Source organism: Fukomys damarensis, unplaced genomic scaffold (assembly GCF_012274545.1).
Source record: "Fukomys damarensis isolate Sample0158 unplaced genomic scaffold, DMR_v1.0_HiC HiC_scaffold_38, whole genome shotgun sequence".
NCBI classification, from domain to species: Eukaryota; Metazoa; Chordata; class Mammalia; order Rodentia; family Bathyergidae; genus Fukomys; species Fukomys damarensis.
In genome coordinates, this window is record NW_022900950.1 from 57,305,488 (window position 1) to 57,322,888 (window position 17,401).

The following is a 17,401-nucleotide window of genomic DNA, read 5'->3' on the forward strand; positions in this document are numbered from 1 at the left end:
ATCATTTGAAAAAAGAATAATAGAGAACTTTGCTTTTTCTGTTAGCTATTGATCATTTTTATTCTTGGTGTCATGTAGTGGAAAAATCTATTAGGAATAGCATAAGGTTATTGACAGTTCTCACTTATCCTTTCATGCTCTGTGATTCAATTAAAAAAAATTAATGGCTAAACTGCAAAAACTTAATATAAATTTCAAAAATATTACAGAATTACAACTAAAGTTTCCCAGAATAGTCAGAGTCAGGATCAAAATCTCAAGATGAGTGGAATAAAAATTCCTTAAAGGCAAATTGATGATTCTATTCCACCTCTTCCTAATGGTTTATAGTTTTGTGTCATTTGTGATTTGTCACAGTTTTGCTTGATTGTCTTAGTTATTTGACATGAGAAAACATATACATATTTGTCATTTGACAATATTTTTTATCTTTTATTATCTAAAAATAATAATATAGACAATTCACTTATGTAATAGTATAGAGGAGGGGTAACAGAGAGGAGATAGACAATAATATAGGTGTGAAATATGTTCTCTAATATTTAGTTGACAGAATAAAAACATTTGAAAAAATCAGCTTCTTTATTTATACAGGACTATTTTTTCCATGTTCTCTAATGATTTCTTTTAATAATCACTAATGTTAAAATGGTAGATTTTATTGGGAATGTGAAGATCTGTATACACTTAATGGATACTTTGAAAGCTTGATATTTTCTAATATTTTGAATTTCTTTGATTGAATATAGTAGAAAATTCAACATTTAAATTGTAAGAACAATCAATAATGACATTTCATTTGACCTTCAAATCATACATCTTTTGAAATTGTCTTAACTAGTAACTTTATATCCAGAATCAATGAAAGATCTGCCCTTCTTTGCACAGTGATGAGTAACAAATTCTGGTAAATAATTTACTTTATGATATTTCTTTGTCTAAATTTGAAAAACTTTGCAAACTTTGCAAAAGAAAAAAATATGGGGAAATGAAAAAACAGAAATAAAGTATTTGAAAATAGGGAAGGGAGGAGGGTTAAAGAGAGGGCAGGGGTAAGGGGAAAAAATGAGAACCAATACCGGTCATGTAAAGGAACAAAATCCCAATGATGAAAGGAACTATACTGTATACCTAAAATGTACCAATAAACTCCATGAGAGAAAAAAGGTGAAAATATTTTTCATTCAAACAGTATGTATTTTAGAATACTTCACCACCAGTAGAAAGTGTTAGTCTTTTCTCAATTCCGCTGATGTTATACCATGTAAATCTGAATTGAAGAGTAGATTTCTATGTATATAATTCAACTCTCAAAATTATCACTTTAAATACACTGTCAGTATGGCATTAATTGAAAAAAGATAGAGTACATGGTAGATTCTTACAAGGAGTCTTTACTGGAGAAAGACCATATTCCAATTCCAGGTGGTTAAATACTTTTCATTGACAAGTCAGGATATAAGCAGATGATATTTCTATTACTGTTTAATTCAATGCCTTTATTAATGTTTTATATAAAGGCTGTAATAAGATGTGATAAAATTGCATTCTGTTTATTACTGGAACATTTTTTAAAATGAAAGCTTCTGATAAAATCTTATTATCAACACAGATTACAAAGAGTTGTATTCTAAGCAAGTCCTGCTTTTTTCTTATAGATGATATGACCCATTACTACTTTTATATTCCTTTTGTTTTATGATAGGAAGAATTGAGGTCTTATTGCCATACCATTTTTTAAACCCATAGGTAAGAAAACAAACATTCATTCAATGCTTATCTAAACCTTAATTTCATCTTACCAGTATTTGGCACATAGGAAAATAACAAGGAATTTTTTGGAGAGGACATAAGCCACCTCTGCGAAATAGAGGAGAGCAGATAGTAGGGAGAAAATATCTAGCTATAAAGCAGAAATATGTCCTGCTTCTATCAGGTGTAGTGGATTCTCTGAATATTCCTTTCTACCTTCTGGGGTTATGTGAGTATATTTGGGCCAGTGATTTGAGATCAGAAATATGCTAACTTTACGTTTGAACTCAATTGAGATTTATGATTCTCTTGCTTATTAGCATGAATACATGTTGAACTTCAGGATGACCTGGACAACTAAACATTAAAATGGGAGAATATCTGCCATATCCTGAATAACTGCACTGAGTGACATAATTCTTCCTCACTCTTCCTAACACCACCAATCAAAATTTCCATGAGAAAATATAAATGAATGCAGAAATTTCACTAATGTTTTAGGGTATATCTGTTTTTACTATATACTCTGAATTGTGATATTACTATTTCTAAAATTTGTCCCATGTTAGATAGCAAAAAAAATTGAGAAAACTGAAATTATTTTAGATGCAAGCCATTCCTCCTAATCTTCTGGTTTTTGTTGTTGTCCTTCGTTTGTTTGATTGAGTTTTGGTACCAGAGATCTGACTCTGGAACATGTGCTGACAAAGCAGGTGGTGGAACCACAGAGCTAAATCCCTGGCCCCAGCTTGTTTTATTTGTACTGACTAAAAAACAGAAAATTGATAATGTTTGCTGACTGTTATTGCCAATGTTTAGCAAAATATTTGAAAAAAAAATGATTGAGAGGAATCAATTGGTTTATAAGGCAAAACAAATCAAAATTGAAATCTAGAAATTTTAGGTTTGGAAGATGGGAAATTACAATATAAATAATTATATTGATAGAAATATGGTTCTCTAAGAACTTTAATCTATTGCTGGGGGTAATGGAAAATGTTAGAGCCACTCAGGAAAGCAGTATGGTAATAGCTTATAAAACCAGACATAAATTTACCATACAACATATGAATTGTAGTCCATGAAATTTACCCAAAGGGATTGAAAATACATCTATTTACGTGACAACTCTTACTTAAATGATTTCAGCATGTCTTCTGTTTAAAGAATATTTTCATTACACACTTAATTTTTTGCTGATAGTAATTTGTTTCCATCACTTGATATTATCATTTCAAAGCTTTCTGGTTTCTCTTGTTATTTTTAATATCTTTTTTTTTCTCTTCTCTTTATTGCTTGACAGTTTTAAAGATTTTTGCACTTGTGTTTATTTTTTCAGTTTGATTATCACATGGCAAGGTATGCATTTCTATTTAATTATTTTGGTTGTGGCTTCAGAGCCTTTTAAATTTGAATTGTCGTTTGTTAGATTTGAAGAATTATCAACCATTATCACTCTGAATGATAAAAATTTAAAATTTTCTCTCCTTTCTTTTTAACATTACAAACACACGATACATTTTTATTTTATTCTGCACTCTACTGACATTTTCTGTATTCTCTATTTGTTCTTATTCATAAATACTTCAAGCTCAGTTATTTTTTCTCTTTCTTAAATTTTGTTTATCAAATGTATTCATCTTTTTTGTATATAAATATATATCTTTCTTACAGTAGTAGAGATTAAGCTCATCATCCTTTGTATTGAGCTACATTCTCAACCTATTTATTTATTTTTAGTTTTGATACAGATTCTCTCTCTATTGCCCAGTTTCAGCATGAACCTGCAACCTTCCTGCCTCAGACTCCCAGACTGCTAAAATAGGTATTCACCATGCCCAGCTTATATATCATGCCTTTTAGTTATAAAAATCCCAATAGCAATATTCATAAATTCCAATCCTTTGGAGAAGTTCTCTAACTTTTCCATATTTTTATTAATTAAAATTTTTCAATCTACTAAGTATAGAGTTTAGTGTACTATTCTATTAACCACACTTAGGTGTATTGATTTCTTCTACTCCTTTATTTTTTATGCAATCATAAGAGCTCTACAATCATTAACTCAAGGGTGACACTGTGAATAAATACTTAAGGACACTAAAAACCTTAAGATGTGACTAATATGCCTCTTTATGAAATACATAATAATTCATTATAGAATATATAAATGAAATTAGGTCAAAATTTAAAATGAAAACATATCTTCTAGACTATACCTAATCAAAATATTCTCCATAATAAGTATCAATGAGGATTCAGAAAAGTTACAACCCCCACAGATTGATGACAGAAATGTAAAATATTATCTCCACTATGAAAAATATTATGTGAATTTTTGAAATCTTAAGCATAAACTGAGGATAGAACTCAGTAATTCCATTTATTGTAAACTATTCAAGGGAACTTTTAAAGTATATTCATATATATATGAGTGTGTATAACATATAACAGTATATAGTACATAGTATATAATATATATTATAGTATAGTATATATATATATATATATATGTTTACAATAGCATTTTCAATAATTTCTGAAACTGGAAATAAGACAAATGTCCCACAATTTGTGAATAATTAACAAAAATAGAGTATAGTTTTAAAAGGAGATACTATTCAAGAAATAAATAAAAGAAACAGACTACTTACACTATACACATAATACTGATAAATATCCAAGCAGCAGCAAAATGACTAAACCCAGCCATTTATATAAGTATTAAATGTTTTTAAAAGGCACATTTTTAGAGATTAGTAAACACAGAAATTAGATAACTATTTACTTAGAAATGGGGGGGCAATGATTAACTGTAAATGAATACCATGGAAAGCACTAGAATAATGGAAATGGCTAAGGCCTAATTTTAAGTGATGGTTGAATAATGCTAGAAAAGGGCCAGAAACAGAATCATATTCATGAGTTGCACTTTAATGAATGCTTTAATGACATATAAGCTATACATCAAACATGTTTAATTAGTTTGAAGGCTGGATCATTTCTTGTTCCAGAGGGAAATTTCTCATTTCTAGATACATAAATTCTAAGAAAAGCTGAGCTATCACTACTTCATGCTGAATTTTTGGTAACATTAACCTAGTTCCTACACTGTGCTGTCTTACGATTTAAAAAGATGATTCTCTTCTTCAAATTACTAGGCGTACCTTGGCCAGCTAACTTCTTTGCACATACTGAATTCTAATTAGTATCATCTTTTGCTTCCTAGAAATTTTCAAATTTTGTTCTCTTTACTGAGAATGCTCTATTTTTATTAATTGTCTTTGCATTCCTATATGTGTAGCACTAAGAGCACTTAAAATATGATCTGATTTCTTTAATTTTAAGAGCCCTACACTCCATTGTTAATAGTAGCCACTAAGCTCTTTTGTTAACAGTAGCCACAAATTTTAGAATTTGTTAAATTATTTTACACTTAATTATATTGTATACTTGTTTTCCGCTTACCTTCAGTCACTGACAATCATTACTGTATTTTTTGTTTACATTATTTTGACTATTATAAATTGCTCATCTTAGGGTATAACCTATCAGGGGTTTGAAGGCCAAAAAGTCTTCAATTTAAAATATATATTGATTATTTTATACTTCATTTCCTCCTACTCCAATTCTCTTCTCTATCTCTAAAAGTCTACTTTATAATTTCTTGTCATCTGTCATTATTTATTCACACTGGTTTGTTTGTATGTGTTTATACTTACAAAAGTAAATATCATATTTTACTTTTTTTTTTTTTTTTTTTTTTTTTTTTTTTGGTGTTTTGAGACAGGGTCTCACTATGTAGTTGAGACTGACCGGAAGTTCACTATGTAACCCAGGCTGATCTTGAACTCACAGTGATCCACCTGCCTCAACCACACAAATGCTGGGATATTTCATTTTCAGACACTGAATTAATTATTTCACTTAATATGATGGCCTCCAGTTCTATCCATTTTCCAGCAAATGACATGCTTTCATTTTTATTTTAGGGGGAAAATCTGTGTATATATGTATGTATGTATGTATGTATGTATTTATGTATGTATGTATGTATCTATTTATTGAGATGGTCATATGTTTTTTGTTCCTTGAATTTGTTAACATAATGTATCACATTTACTGATTTACATATGTTGAACCATCCTTGCATGCTTGGGATAAATCTGACTTGGTCAGCATATATGACCTTTGTGTTCTCTTTGCCTGTACTTTATTGAGAACTTTGCATCTAGGATCATTAGGGAGGTTGGCCTGCAGTTTTCTTTTTTGGTTGGGTCTTTCCCTGGTTTGGAATCAAACTAACACTTTCTTTTAGGAGTTAATTTGAAAGTATTGCTTTCCCTTCAATTGCATTGACAAGTTTAAAGAGTAGAAATAGTTCTTCAATAAATGTCTTGTAGAATTCAGCTGTGAAGCCATCAGGACCTGGGCTTTTCTTCGTTGGTAAATTTTAATTATATTTTAAATTTCACTGAATGTAACTCGGGTGTTTAGACTTTTTATATCTTCTTCATTCAACTTAGAAATTCATATATATATATATACATATATGTATACATAGTTTCAATTGAAATATGTTTATGCAGAATTGCCACCATGACCATTTGTTTTAGAGGCTATCAATTATTTTTTTAAAGTTTATTGGTGCATTTTAGGTATACACTATGATAACATTCATCATTGGGAACTTGTACCTTTACATGATATATCTTGGTTCTTACTTTTTTACCCATTCCCCTGCCCTCCCATCAACCCCTCTATCCCTCCTTATTTACAAAAGCTATTTTCCATTTTTTACTTTTCTCATATTTATTCCTTTCCCTTCAATTCTTCAGTTTATATTTGTATTGTATCAGATGATTACAGGTATGTGCATAATTTTCTGTTCTTTCTATTGATTTCGTTCATTGTGTTAGTTTTGGAGGCTGAACCATTTTTGTTGTTGTTGTGCTGTGGCTTACTAGTATAATTTGAAAGTTAGTATTGTAATGTCTGTGACTTTTTTTCCCCCTCAGGACTGCTTTGGTTAATCTGAGTTTTTTTGTGTTTCCATATGAATTATAAAATTACATTTTTCTAGATCTCTGAAGAATGTTTTTGGGATTTTAATAAAATCAAACATGTAAATTACTTTTGGTGACATGTCCATTGTTATGATTTATAGTGAGGATGACTTTTAAAATTCTAATTCTTTAGGAGGTTGTGCTATTGCAAGATGACTATACCATGGACTGCCAAACTCATCTGTGTGGATTTATCCATTGAAGAGTTCGGTAGAAAAATGTGCTGTTAGGAGGTGAGGCTGATTAAAGATAGGTAATGGTGATGCAGTTTAGAAAGGTTTATTCATTTCCCTGGCTTCTCCCATCTTTCTTTCTTTGCCTGCCAGACAATGAGCAGCTGTCTTCCAAAGGCATTTCACCCCGAACTTTCTGCCTTGGAGCCAGCCAGCTATAGATTTAATCCTTAAAAGCTGTTACCCAAAGATAAACCTCTACTCCTTTAAATTGTATATTCTGGGTATTTTGTCTCATTGATAAGAAAGTGAATAAGAGAGCTATATTAGTTTGGCTAATAGAGGAACAAAGAAGTCTCCATTTTCTAATATCTTCATCAAACATTTTCTTAAATTTCATTAATTTTCTGCATAGAAGTATTTCATGTTGTTTGTGAGGTTGATTCCATTTTTTAAAAATTTAAGGCATTTATGGATGAAGTTGTTTTCCTTAATTCCTCTTGGCTGGTTCATTACTGGTGTGCAAAGAAGCTATTGATAATTGTGTGTTGATTTTGTATCCTTCCACTTTCCTAAATTTGTTTATTTGAAATACGTTTATTGGATAATATTGTCAGCAAATAGGGAAATTTTAACTTCTCCTACCTGTAACCTTTTTGTTTTTCTCTTGCCTAATTGACCTGGCTAACTTTTAAATACAGTATTTAACACAAGTGATGGGAGTAGACAGTCTTATCTTTTTCCTGATTTTTAAGGAAAGATTTTTAGTTTTTTCTCCATTTAACATGATACATGTTCAGGGTTTGTCATACTATGTGACTTTTATAGCCTGGCTTTTTAAATATTTGTTTGAGAAAAATACCCTCTGCTGTAGTCAGGGTTTTGCAAGGGAATCGATTTGATACATGACACATGAATTCATAGGAGTATCTTATAATCTTCACACAATAAATCAAATGAAGAAAAGTTCAAGAGATCTATCCATGAATCAAAGACATGAATAATCCAGATGAGGTGTGTACCCCACCATAGTGTCCTACAAGAGTTCAACTGAAGATCTAAAGCCCACAGAGATGTCTCATGCAAGTCTACATCAAGAATATGCACCAGGAGGACCCCAAAGCCAGTGGTGAAAGGCAGAAAGTCTGTAGAAGTGGAGTGAAGTATCTGTGTCAGAATTCTGAGGGATCTGCACTGGAACAGGAAGTAATGTTCAAGACCAAAGTGATGACCAGAGCTGTGCTGAAAAGAATAGCATCCATGCCCAGTACCAGCAAGGAATCAAGATCCTTTGAGAACACCCCAGTGTTTATCAGGAAAGCCAGCCATGGCAAGCATCTACAGTAAATCAAGAACATACAATCTTCCCCTCCTATTCTTTTATGTCATTCTGGCATCCTTCATAATTATAAACCCTGAAGAGAGTCAGTGTAGTGGATTGATTGATTGTCAGTTTAATTCTAAATGACCGACTGAAAAGACCTACATGAGGATTGTTGCCAATGGCATAAAAGGAGAACTGGATCTTACACACCCACAACATTTTATTAAGGGCTTTTAATCATGAAAGATGTTGATTTTTGTAAAAGGAATTCTCTGTATCTAATTGAGAAGATCAATCAGTTTTGTACTTGATTCTAGTTATGCAGTGGATTACAATTTTCATTATATTCATTTTGAAATATCCTTGCATCCCTGAGATAAAATTGTGGTGTGTAATATTTTTAAACTACTCTTGAATTTGTGGTAAGACCTCAGAACCTTCTTGAAGATTTTTACATTTGTGTTCATCATAGGTACTGATGTGCAGAATTTCTTTGAAAAGGGGATATTTTTAGGGAAATGGTTAAGGGTGAGTCTTTTTTTTTCATTTTTTATAACAGCTTTATCGATATATGATTCATATACCACACAGTCTACGCATAATTTTTTTTTTTGAGACAAGGTCTCACTATGTAGTTGAGACTGATCTGGAACTCAAGATGTAGCCCAGGCTGGTCTCAAACTCACTGCAATCCTCTTGCCTCAGTCTCCTGAGTGCTGGGATTACAGGTGTGCACCACCACACCCAGCCGTCATATTTCACTTTCAGACGCTGAATTAATTATTTAAATTAATATGATGACGGGCATACAGCCTACCCATTTAAAGTGTACAGTTCAGTGGGTTTAGATATATTCAGAGTTAGGCAGCCATTACTACCAACAATTTTAGAACATTTTCATGAACTGGAAAGAAGCCCAAAGCTCTTTAGCTACTACCGCTTGAGAAACAACTAACCTTTTATTTCTATGCATATTTGTCTGTTACGGACATTTTATATAAATGAAAGCATGTACTATCTGGTCTTTTGGGAGCGGCTTCTTTAACCTAGTATATTGTTTTCAAGGTTCATCCATGTTGTAGCTTGTATCTGTACTTGATTCCTCTTTTTTTTTTCCTCATTGAGTTTATTGGTACATTTTAGGCATACAGAACAGTTACATTCATTATTGGGATCATGTACCTTTACATGACAGGTCTTGATTCTCTTTTTTCCCCCTTGTACCTGACCTCCCTTTACTCCTCCTCCCCTCCCCCTTTACAAATGCTTCATTTCCATTTTTTCACTTTCTCATATTTTTTTCTTTTTCCTTATTAGCTTTCCCCTACCCTTGTAGGGAAAGGGTGAGTTTTTACCTAGTTTTAGTATCAGAGTAATGCTGACTTTGGAGATTAAATTTGGAAGCATCACTTCTTCTATTTTATGGAAAAATTTAAGGCACAATGGTGTTAGTAAAGTTCAGTATTATATCTATCTGGTCCTCAGCTTCAGTTATTTTATTACTTTTTCAATGACATTGTTTGTTACTGGTGTTTTGTTGTTTTTATATTTTCTTGGGTCAAATTTGATAGTTTATATGTATAAAGAAATTCATCTGTTTTGTTGAGATTTTTTAGTTTATTGGAATATACATTTTCAAAATAGTTTCTAATGATCCTCTGAATTTTAGTAGTGCTTATTGTACTGTAGTTTTTCCATGTATAATTTTATTGATTTGGAATTCTTCATCTTCCTTTAGCTACTTGTTTATAGTTAGGCTAATTTTTAATACTTTGTAGTGTCAAAATATTTACTTTTTGATTCCCTGATCCTTTGTGGTGTTATTTTTGTCTCCATTATCTTCTGCTCTGATATTTATTATTTCTTTAGTTCTACTGAATTGGGTATGACTTGTTCTTATTTAAGCCTTTTCATGGATCATTAGGTTATTTGGTATCATTCTTTTTAAAAATATAGACACAAAGCTGTAAACTTGTCTCTTAAAACTTTTATTGTGCCCTACATGTGCACTACTCTGCCATTCAGAAGAATAAACTTGAGTCATTTGTAGGAAAATGATATTGTATTTGACATTGTATAGTTTCTCTCATATGAGAATCCCACAGTATAAAGAGTCAAATAACAGATAGATGATATGAAAAGGGAGTTAGATATTTTGTAAAATAGAAGAGGACCAAGAGAAGGAGGGAGATGAAAGTGGACAGGGGATGAGACAAATTAAGATGTATTATGTACATGTCCCAATACCGCATGTAATCATTAATATGCCAAACTTATATTAATAAGTAATAAAAATTGAAAAAAATATAGTTTTTGTGGCATTATTTGAATCTAGGAATTTTAAAATTTCATCATTGATTTATTCAATGATCCCTGATCATTCAAAAGTCTTTTATTATATATTAGTGCTCTGTCTGAGGAACAGATGGCAAACATTTTTCTCACTCTCTGGGTTATCTTTCTACTCTGTTAGTGATTTCTTTTGCTGTTTAAAAGCTTTTTGATATGAAGAGATCCTAGTTGTTGATTCTTAGTAGTATTTCCCATGCAATCCGAGTTTTGTTCACAAAGTTCTGGCCTATGCCTATTTCTTCAAGTGTTCTGCCTATTTTATATTCCTGCAGATTCAGTTTTTCCATTTTAATATTTATATCTATGATCAATTTTAATTTTAGTCTAGTGTATGGTGAGAGCCATGGGTCTAGTTTTAGTGGGGAGCTAGTTTTTCTAACACTGTTATCATCATCATATTATTATTAATTATTATTATTATTATTATTATTATTATTATTGAGGCTATCTTTCTTCCAGTGAAGGTGTGTTTGTATCCTTTCTCAAAGATAAGGTGGGTGAGTGTGTTTGGAGGTGTTTGTGCAAGTTCTAATCTGTTCCAATCATCCTCAGGTCTGGGATTGTGTTTTTGACAGTATCATGATGTTTTTATAAAAAACACACAAAAAATTCAGACCTCCAAACTTAAAAAAACTAATCCAAAAATGAGTATCTGAAATTGATAGACACTTCTCAGGTGAAGTGCAAATGGTAAATATATGAAAAATATTTAAGTATCATTCAAGAGATGCAAATAAAAGCAACACAGATTCTATCTCATTCCAGAAAGAATGGCTATTGTAAGAAATCAATAAATAACAAAGCTGGCAGGGATGTGGGGTAAAAGGAACCCCTCTCCACTGTTGATGGGAATGTAGACTGGCAGCCACTGTGGAAATCAGTGTGAAGATTCCTTGAAAAACTAGGGTCAGAGGTCCCATTTTCCTTTCTTGATATCTTCCTGAAAGAATTAAAAGCATCATACCACAGTAATGTATGCATGCTCAGGTGTGTAGCAGCACAATTTATAATAGCTAAATCTTGAAAAAAGCCCAAATGTCCATCAGATAAGAATGTGTTTTTATAAAACGGAGTACTACGCTTCCATAAAAGGGATAAACTTGAGACATTTCTCGGTGAATAAATGCACCTCAAGACTATACTATTAAGTGAAATAAATTGAACACACGTGCATAAATATCACATTGTTTCTGTATTATAAGTATAAATTAGAAACTTAAATTATATATTGTGATAAAGGAATAAAGTGCTCAAAAGAGGAGAAATGGGGAGGGGTGGAAGAAAGGAAAAGAAAAAAGAGAAAAAGAAAAAATGGAAGCAAAGCTTTTGTACAAGAAGAGGCGTTTAATGGAGGGCAGAGGAATGGGAAATTGAGAAGAATTAAGTTATATTATGTACATGTACAAATTTCCTAGGATCATTATAAATATCTAAAATGTATCAATAAAATTAATTTTAAAAAATAAGCTCACATTGGTGATCACATTGTTTAGCAGTTTCATATCTGATCAAGTATTTTGCAAGCTAAATTGAAGAACTCAGATGCTCTGAAGACCTAGGATTGACATCAACTTTATTTGCTGTAAACCTAATCTTATTCCCTATTATCGAATCAAGAGAAACATAACCAAAAAAGGTGACTTATTCAGTTTCCATATGCTTGGATAGTTTCTTTGGTATCCTTGTTGCTGATTTCTACTTTCTCAGGTCCTGGTTCTCATTTTTTCCCTTGATCCTGCCCTCCCTTCACTCCCTCCTCCTCTCCCCATTTACAAATACTTTGTTTCCATTATTTTATTTTATCATATTTTTTCTTTCCCCTTATTCCATTTCCCCTAACCTTCCCACTTTCCCTACACCTTTAGCACTTTTATTCCTTTCACATGCTCAATTTTCGTAGTAGTATCTTATGCACTATTATAGTTTTTCACACCAGAGAAACTATTCAGTATTTACACATGTGTGACTTATATATTTTACTTAGGAGTATATCCTCAATATGTATCCATTTTCCTATGAATGAATCTAATTTCTCATTCTTTATGGCTGAGTAGTATTCCATTTTATTAAAAAACGACATCTTCTTTATCCAGTTTCCAACTGATTGGTAAATAGGCTGTTTCCAAGTTTTAGCTATTACAAACTGTTCAGCTATAAACATTGGTGCACATATATCACTGTTATAATTATTTTAATTCTTTGGGAAAGCAGCATAAGGATGGCTGGGTCAAATGGAACCTCTAGTTCCAGCTCTTTGAGGTATCTCCATATTGACTTCCATAGTGGTTGCACCAGTCTGCACTCCCACCAACAATGGAGAAGGGTTCCTTTTCCCCCACAAACCCATGAATATTTGTTACTGATTGATTTCTTGATTTCTTTGTGGAGTGAGGTGGAATCTCAGTGTTGTTTTCATCTGCATCTCTCGAATAACCAGTGATGTGGAACATTTTTTCATATATTTACTTGCTCCTTTAACTTCTTTGTCTGAGAAATGCCTGTTAATTCTAGATGCCCATTTTTGAATTGGGTCCTTATATTTTTGGGGGGCTGGTTGTTTTGAGTTCTTTATATATTCTAGATAATTGTCGTTTGGGGAGCAGCTGGTAAATTTTTTTTCCCATATTTTAGGTGGTCTCTTAGTTCTGTTGATGGGTTCTTTTGCAGTGCAGAAGCTTTTTAATAAGATGAGATCCCAGTTGATTCTTTCTGCTAGCTACCATGATTTTTAAAGTGTTTTGTAGTTTGAACATCAAGACTACACATATTTAGTGTTATTATTAAAAGATATCCAACATTTCCTACTATTCTATTGTTTTTTAATGTTTGCTTTATTTGATTGCAACTCATTCTGATTGTCTTCTGTGTTCCTGAATCCTATAACTACATTTTGTGATGCTGGCTTAGTGGTAGTGACTTTTTTTTTTAGTTTGTGCTTAACTTGGAAGGTCTTAATTTATGCTTTGATTTTTAAGAAAGCCTTACAAGATATAATAATCTAGGCTGATGTTATTTTTCCCTCAGAACTTGAAATACATTATTCCAAACCTTCCTGGTCTTTGGAATTTCTGTTGAGAAATCTGTCATGAGTTTGCAATTATAAATTATGTTGAGTTTTTACCAGCTTTTAAGGGTATTTATATGTTTCAGATTTTTGAAAATTTTACTATAATATGTTATCAAAGGTACTTTTCTGGTAATGTCTTCTTGGGCTTCTACATGTTCCTTTAATTGGAACATCTCATTCCTCAGATATGGAAATTTCCTAACATAATTTCAGTAAATCAATTTTCCCTGCCATTAGCCTCTATTTCCTCACTCTCCTGGAGACCAATGAGTCTTACCTTTGCTCTTTTAGGATTACCCAACAGCTTTTGAATATTTTGCTTTTTAAATTCTTAATATTTTTTGTATGTTTTAGTATAGGCATATTATCTTAATCTCTGATATTGTTTGTTGACTCATCCAGTCAAATGTCAAGATTTTCAGTTGATTTTTTCTTTGCATAACTAAACTATCAAATTTAGGATTTATCTTTAATTCCTTTTCAGAATTTTTATCTCTTTACTTGTGAGGTCTTCCATATGCTGCATTTACTCATTAATTTATCAAGCTTCTTATTTGTATTCCGTTGACTATTTTAATAATTTATTCATTCACTTACTTATTTGTATCTTAATATCAGTAATCATTTTAGCTAGCAGAGTTTAATTTTTACTCAGGAAATTTGTCTACTTCTATATATGTGGAGTCAGTTTTGGGGGACATCTTGTTTTCTTTTCTTCTGATTTGTGTGTGTGTGTGTGTGTGTGTGTGTGTGTGTGTGTGAAGTCTGCTGACCCGTTTGGAAGGTATCTCTAGTGCTATTATGTGCAGCTGTTTCAGTAAGTAATTTTTTTTCTTTCTGCTGTGCTCAAGGCTATGGATATGTTTCATTGTGAAAGTGTTCACTCTACCTAGTCAAGGCTCTAAATTAAATCCCTAGAACTGCTTTGTGAGAAAAGAAAACAAGTGGTAATGGTAATATCAAAGCAATCAACTATGTAAAGCTATCTGAAAAGTTCTCTATTATTTCCACAACACAGGAAAAGAAAGAGAAATAATGTAATATGGGCTGGGAAAACAAAAAAAATATATAAAACAAAAATGAATAGCCATTAATTATATTATTTCTATGGGTATAAAAAATGGAGAAGGGAAGAGAACATTCTGAGAGGATAGGAGAAAAAGAAAGAAAATAGGAAAGGGAAGGAATAGAAAGGAAGTAGGGAAAAGAGGTGGAAATTGAATCCAATTAATGAACTATAACAATCAAAATGTTAAAATCCCTAGAAGTAAACATTGATGTGAGAAAACTTGACAGAACAAGGTAGGTAAGGTGTGGCTCTTGTCTCTCTCTCTCTCTCTCTCTCTCTCTCTCTCTCTCTCTATCTCTCCTTCCCTCTCTCTTCTTTATAGATTTTAGAGGATTTCAAGACTACAAAAGTCTATGCTGAACTTATTTTATTTTATTTTTATGATTCATGGCAATCTCATATTCAGAGGTTGCACATCAGATTTAGTTTGTCCTTGAAAACTGAATTGGAGAAAGAATCCAACACATATGGTTTCTCCTGGAACAGTTTATAGTTTGAACAACCTACAGGAAACCATGAAAACCATATTTTTATCAGTGTTGTGAAGCCAAAATTTGTGTGTGGAAATGAACTTGAGCCTATACCTCAAATCTGTGCAGGAAATCACTTAGTGATCTTACACAGTTTTAGAGGTGACATATTCTCAGTGATATTCATAAAAAAGACAAAACAAGTTGTTTGCATTTTAATGAGTAATTTCAACTTTGTGTTTTTTAAATGACTACTATTGTTTTGATTTTTAAATGACATCCCAAATTAGAGTTAAATTCATTTGCTTGTTTCTGCTTGCCTATGAGTTAATTTATATTTTTTTATTCAAATGACAATAATAATGGAAAAAATTCCCCTAAATTTGACTTCAAGAATTTATTTATTTATTATTTATTCTGGGAAAAAGTATATGCTTACATAAATAAATTTATTGTCTTCCTGATTATTAATTATTACTTATGGAATATACCTGTAACAAGCTAAATAAAATTTTCAACATCTACCATATATGTCTCCATGTGAATAAATCTTTTGATCTTTCAGAAAGAACAAAGTTAATGAGAAACACTATAACAAATTTTCAAAGCTTGAAAGCTCTGGCTGTTAACAATTGGCACTTCAAAGTCTTTGACAGCAAGATGGTGATAGCTAAGTGTGTATCATGAGGAGAGTTTATAGTAAACATATGTCTCCTTTGATGCAAATTTGGGTTTCTAAAGACATCAGTTATTACTGAACAGTTTTTCAAAGTTATCTACAGATCTTGTTTGAGAAATTACTTTGGAGAATTACTCCAAAGCTTGTATGTGTAAAAAATGGGGCTTTTTCACTTACAAGTTGATGGTTATAGCTCTAGCAATCTTTTATTTCTATAATGTGCAGTGTGGAAAATGTGTTGACTTAGGCCAGAAAACAATCTCTATTGCCTTGACTGAATATTTTGATACACTCAAAAGATCCTCCTCTGGATAAGATATTAATTTATAGTTTTACTTCCCTGGGTTCAATGGTTCAGCAGAAATCACACCCTACTCATATTCTTAATCCACAGCTTTAACTCAGAAACTTGAAAAGTGTAGATCCTTTTGCCTCAGTACTTGTCTCCAAAGTAGAATTGATTATTTTTTCCTTTTTTTTTCCATTAAAGTTTGGAATTTACTTGAATTCACATTTCAAACCTAACCTCCTCCTTTTTTAAGTGCTCTCAGCAAGCTGTTGTATATAATATTTCAAAGTATAGTTAAATTTGCAGGACCTTAACTGCCATGGAAGTAAACAGAATAGAAGTTTATCAGCTTAGGAACAACAAAAATTTGAGAGTATTGGCTTTTCTTCAAACATTATGGAAAAGAAATGCACTTTGTTTACCAACTGCATGCATTAAATATCCCATCTGATCAAAAGGAGAAAGCTCTAAATTTAGAAAAGTGACAGGGTTGTTGTCAACCCCTGTGAGCGCCTTGCTTTGCTTTTTCTTTTTTTTTTTTTTTAATCTTCTGAGCATTTTTTAAAATAAATTTATTGGTATAATTTAGATATACATAATGATCACATTCATCATGTAACCTGTACCTATATATGGTATATCCTTTTTAAAATATTATTGAGTTTATTGGTACTTTTTAAGTACACAGTACAGTTACGTTCATCATAGGGATCGTACCCTTACATAGCAGATCTTAGTTCTCATTTTTTCACACACCCCTGCCTGTATATATCTTGATTCTATTTTTTTAAATTTCTCTCCCATCCATTCAACACCCTTCTGCACCTCCTTATTTACAAAAGCTTCATTTCTACTTCTCTCTTTTTTCTCATCTTTTCCCTTTTCCTTTACTCCCCTCCCCCAGTACCCATTCCCATTTGAAATTTTTCTTCCCATTTCAAATTATCGATTATACATTTTAGTCCTTTTTTAAAAAAACATTCAGTTTCTCACACCATAAAAACAATGTGATATTTACACTTGTCCACCTTGTTACACTTGAAAGAGTAATCTATAGGTACATCCCTTTAGCTACAATTGACTCTGGTTTAGCCTTTATAATTGAGTAGAACTCCATTGTATAAAAAATATTTATCCATTGATTGAGTGATATTCATTTG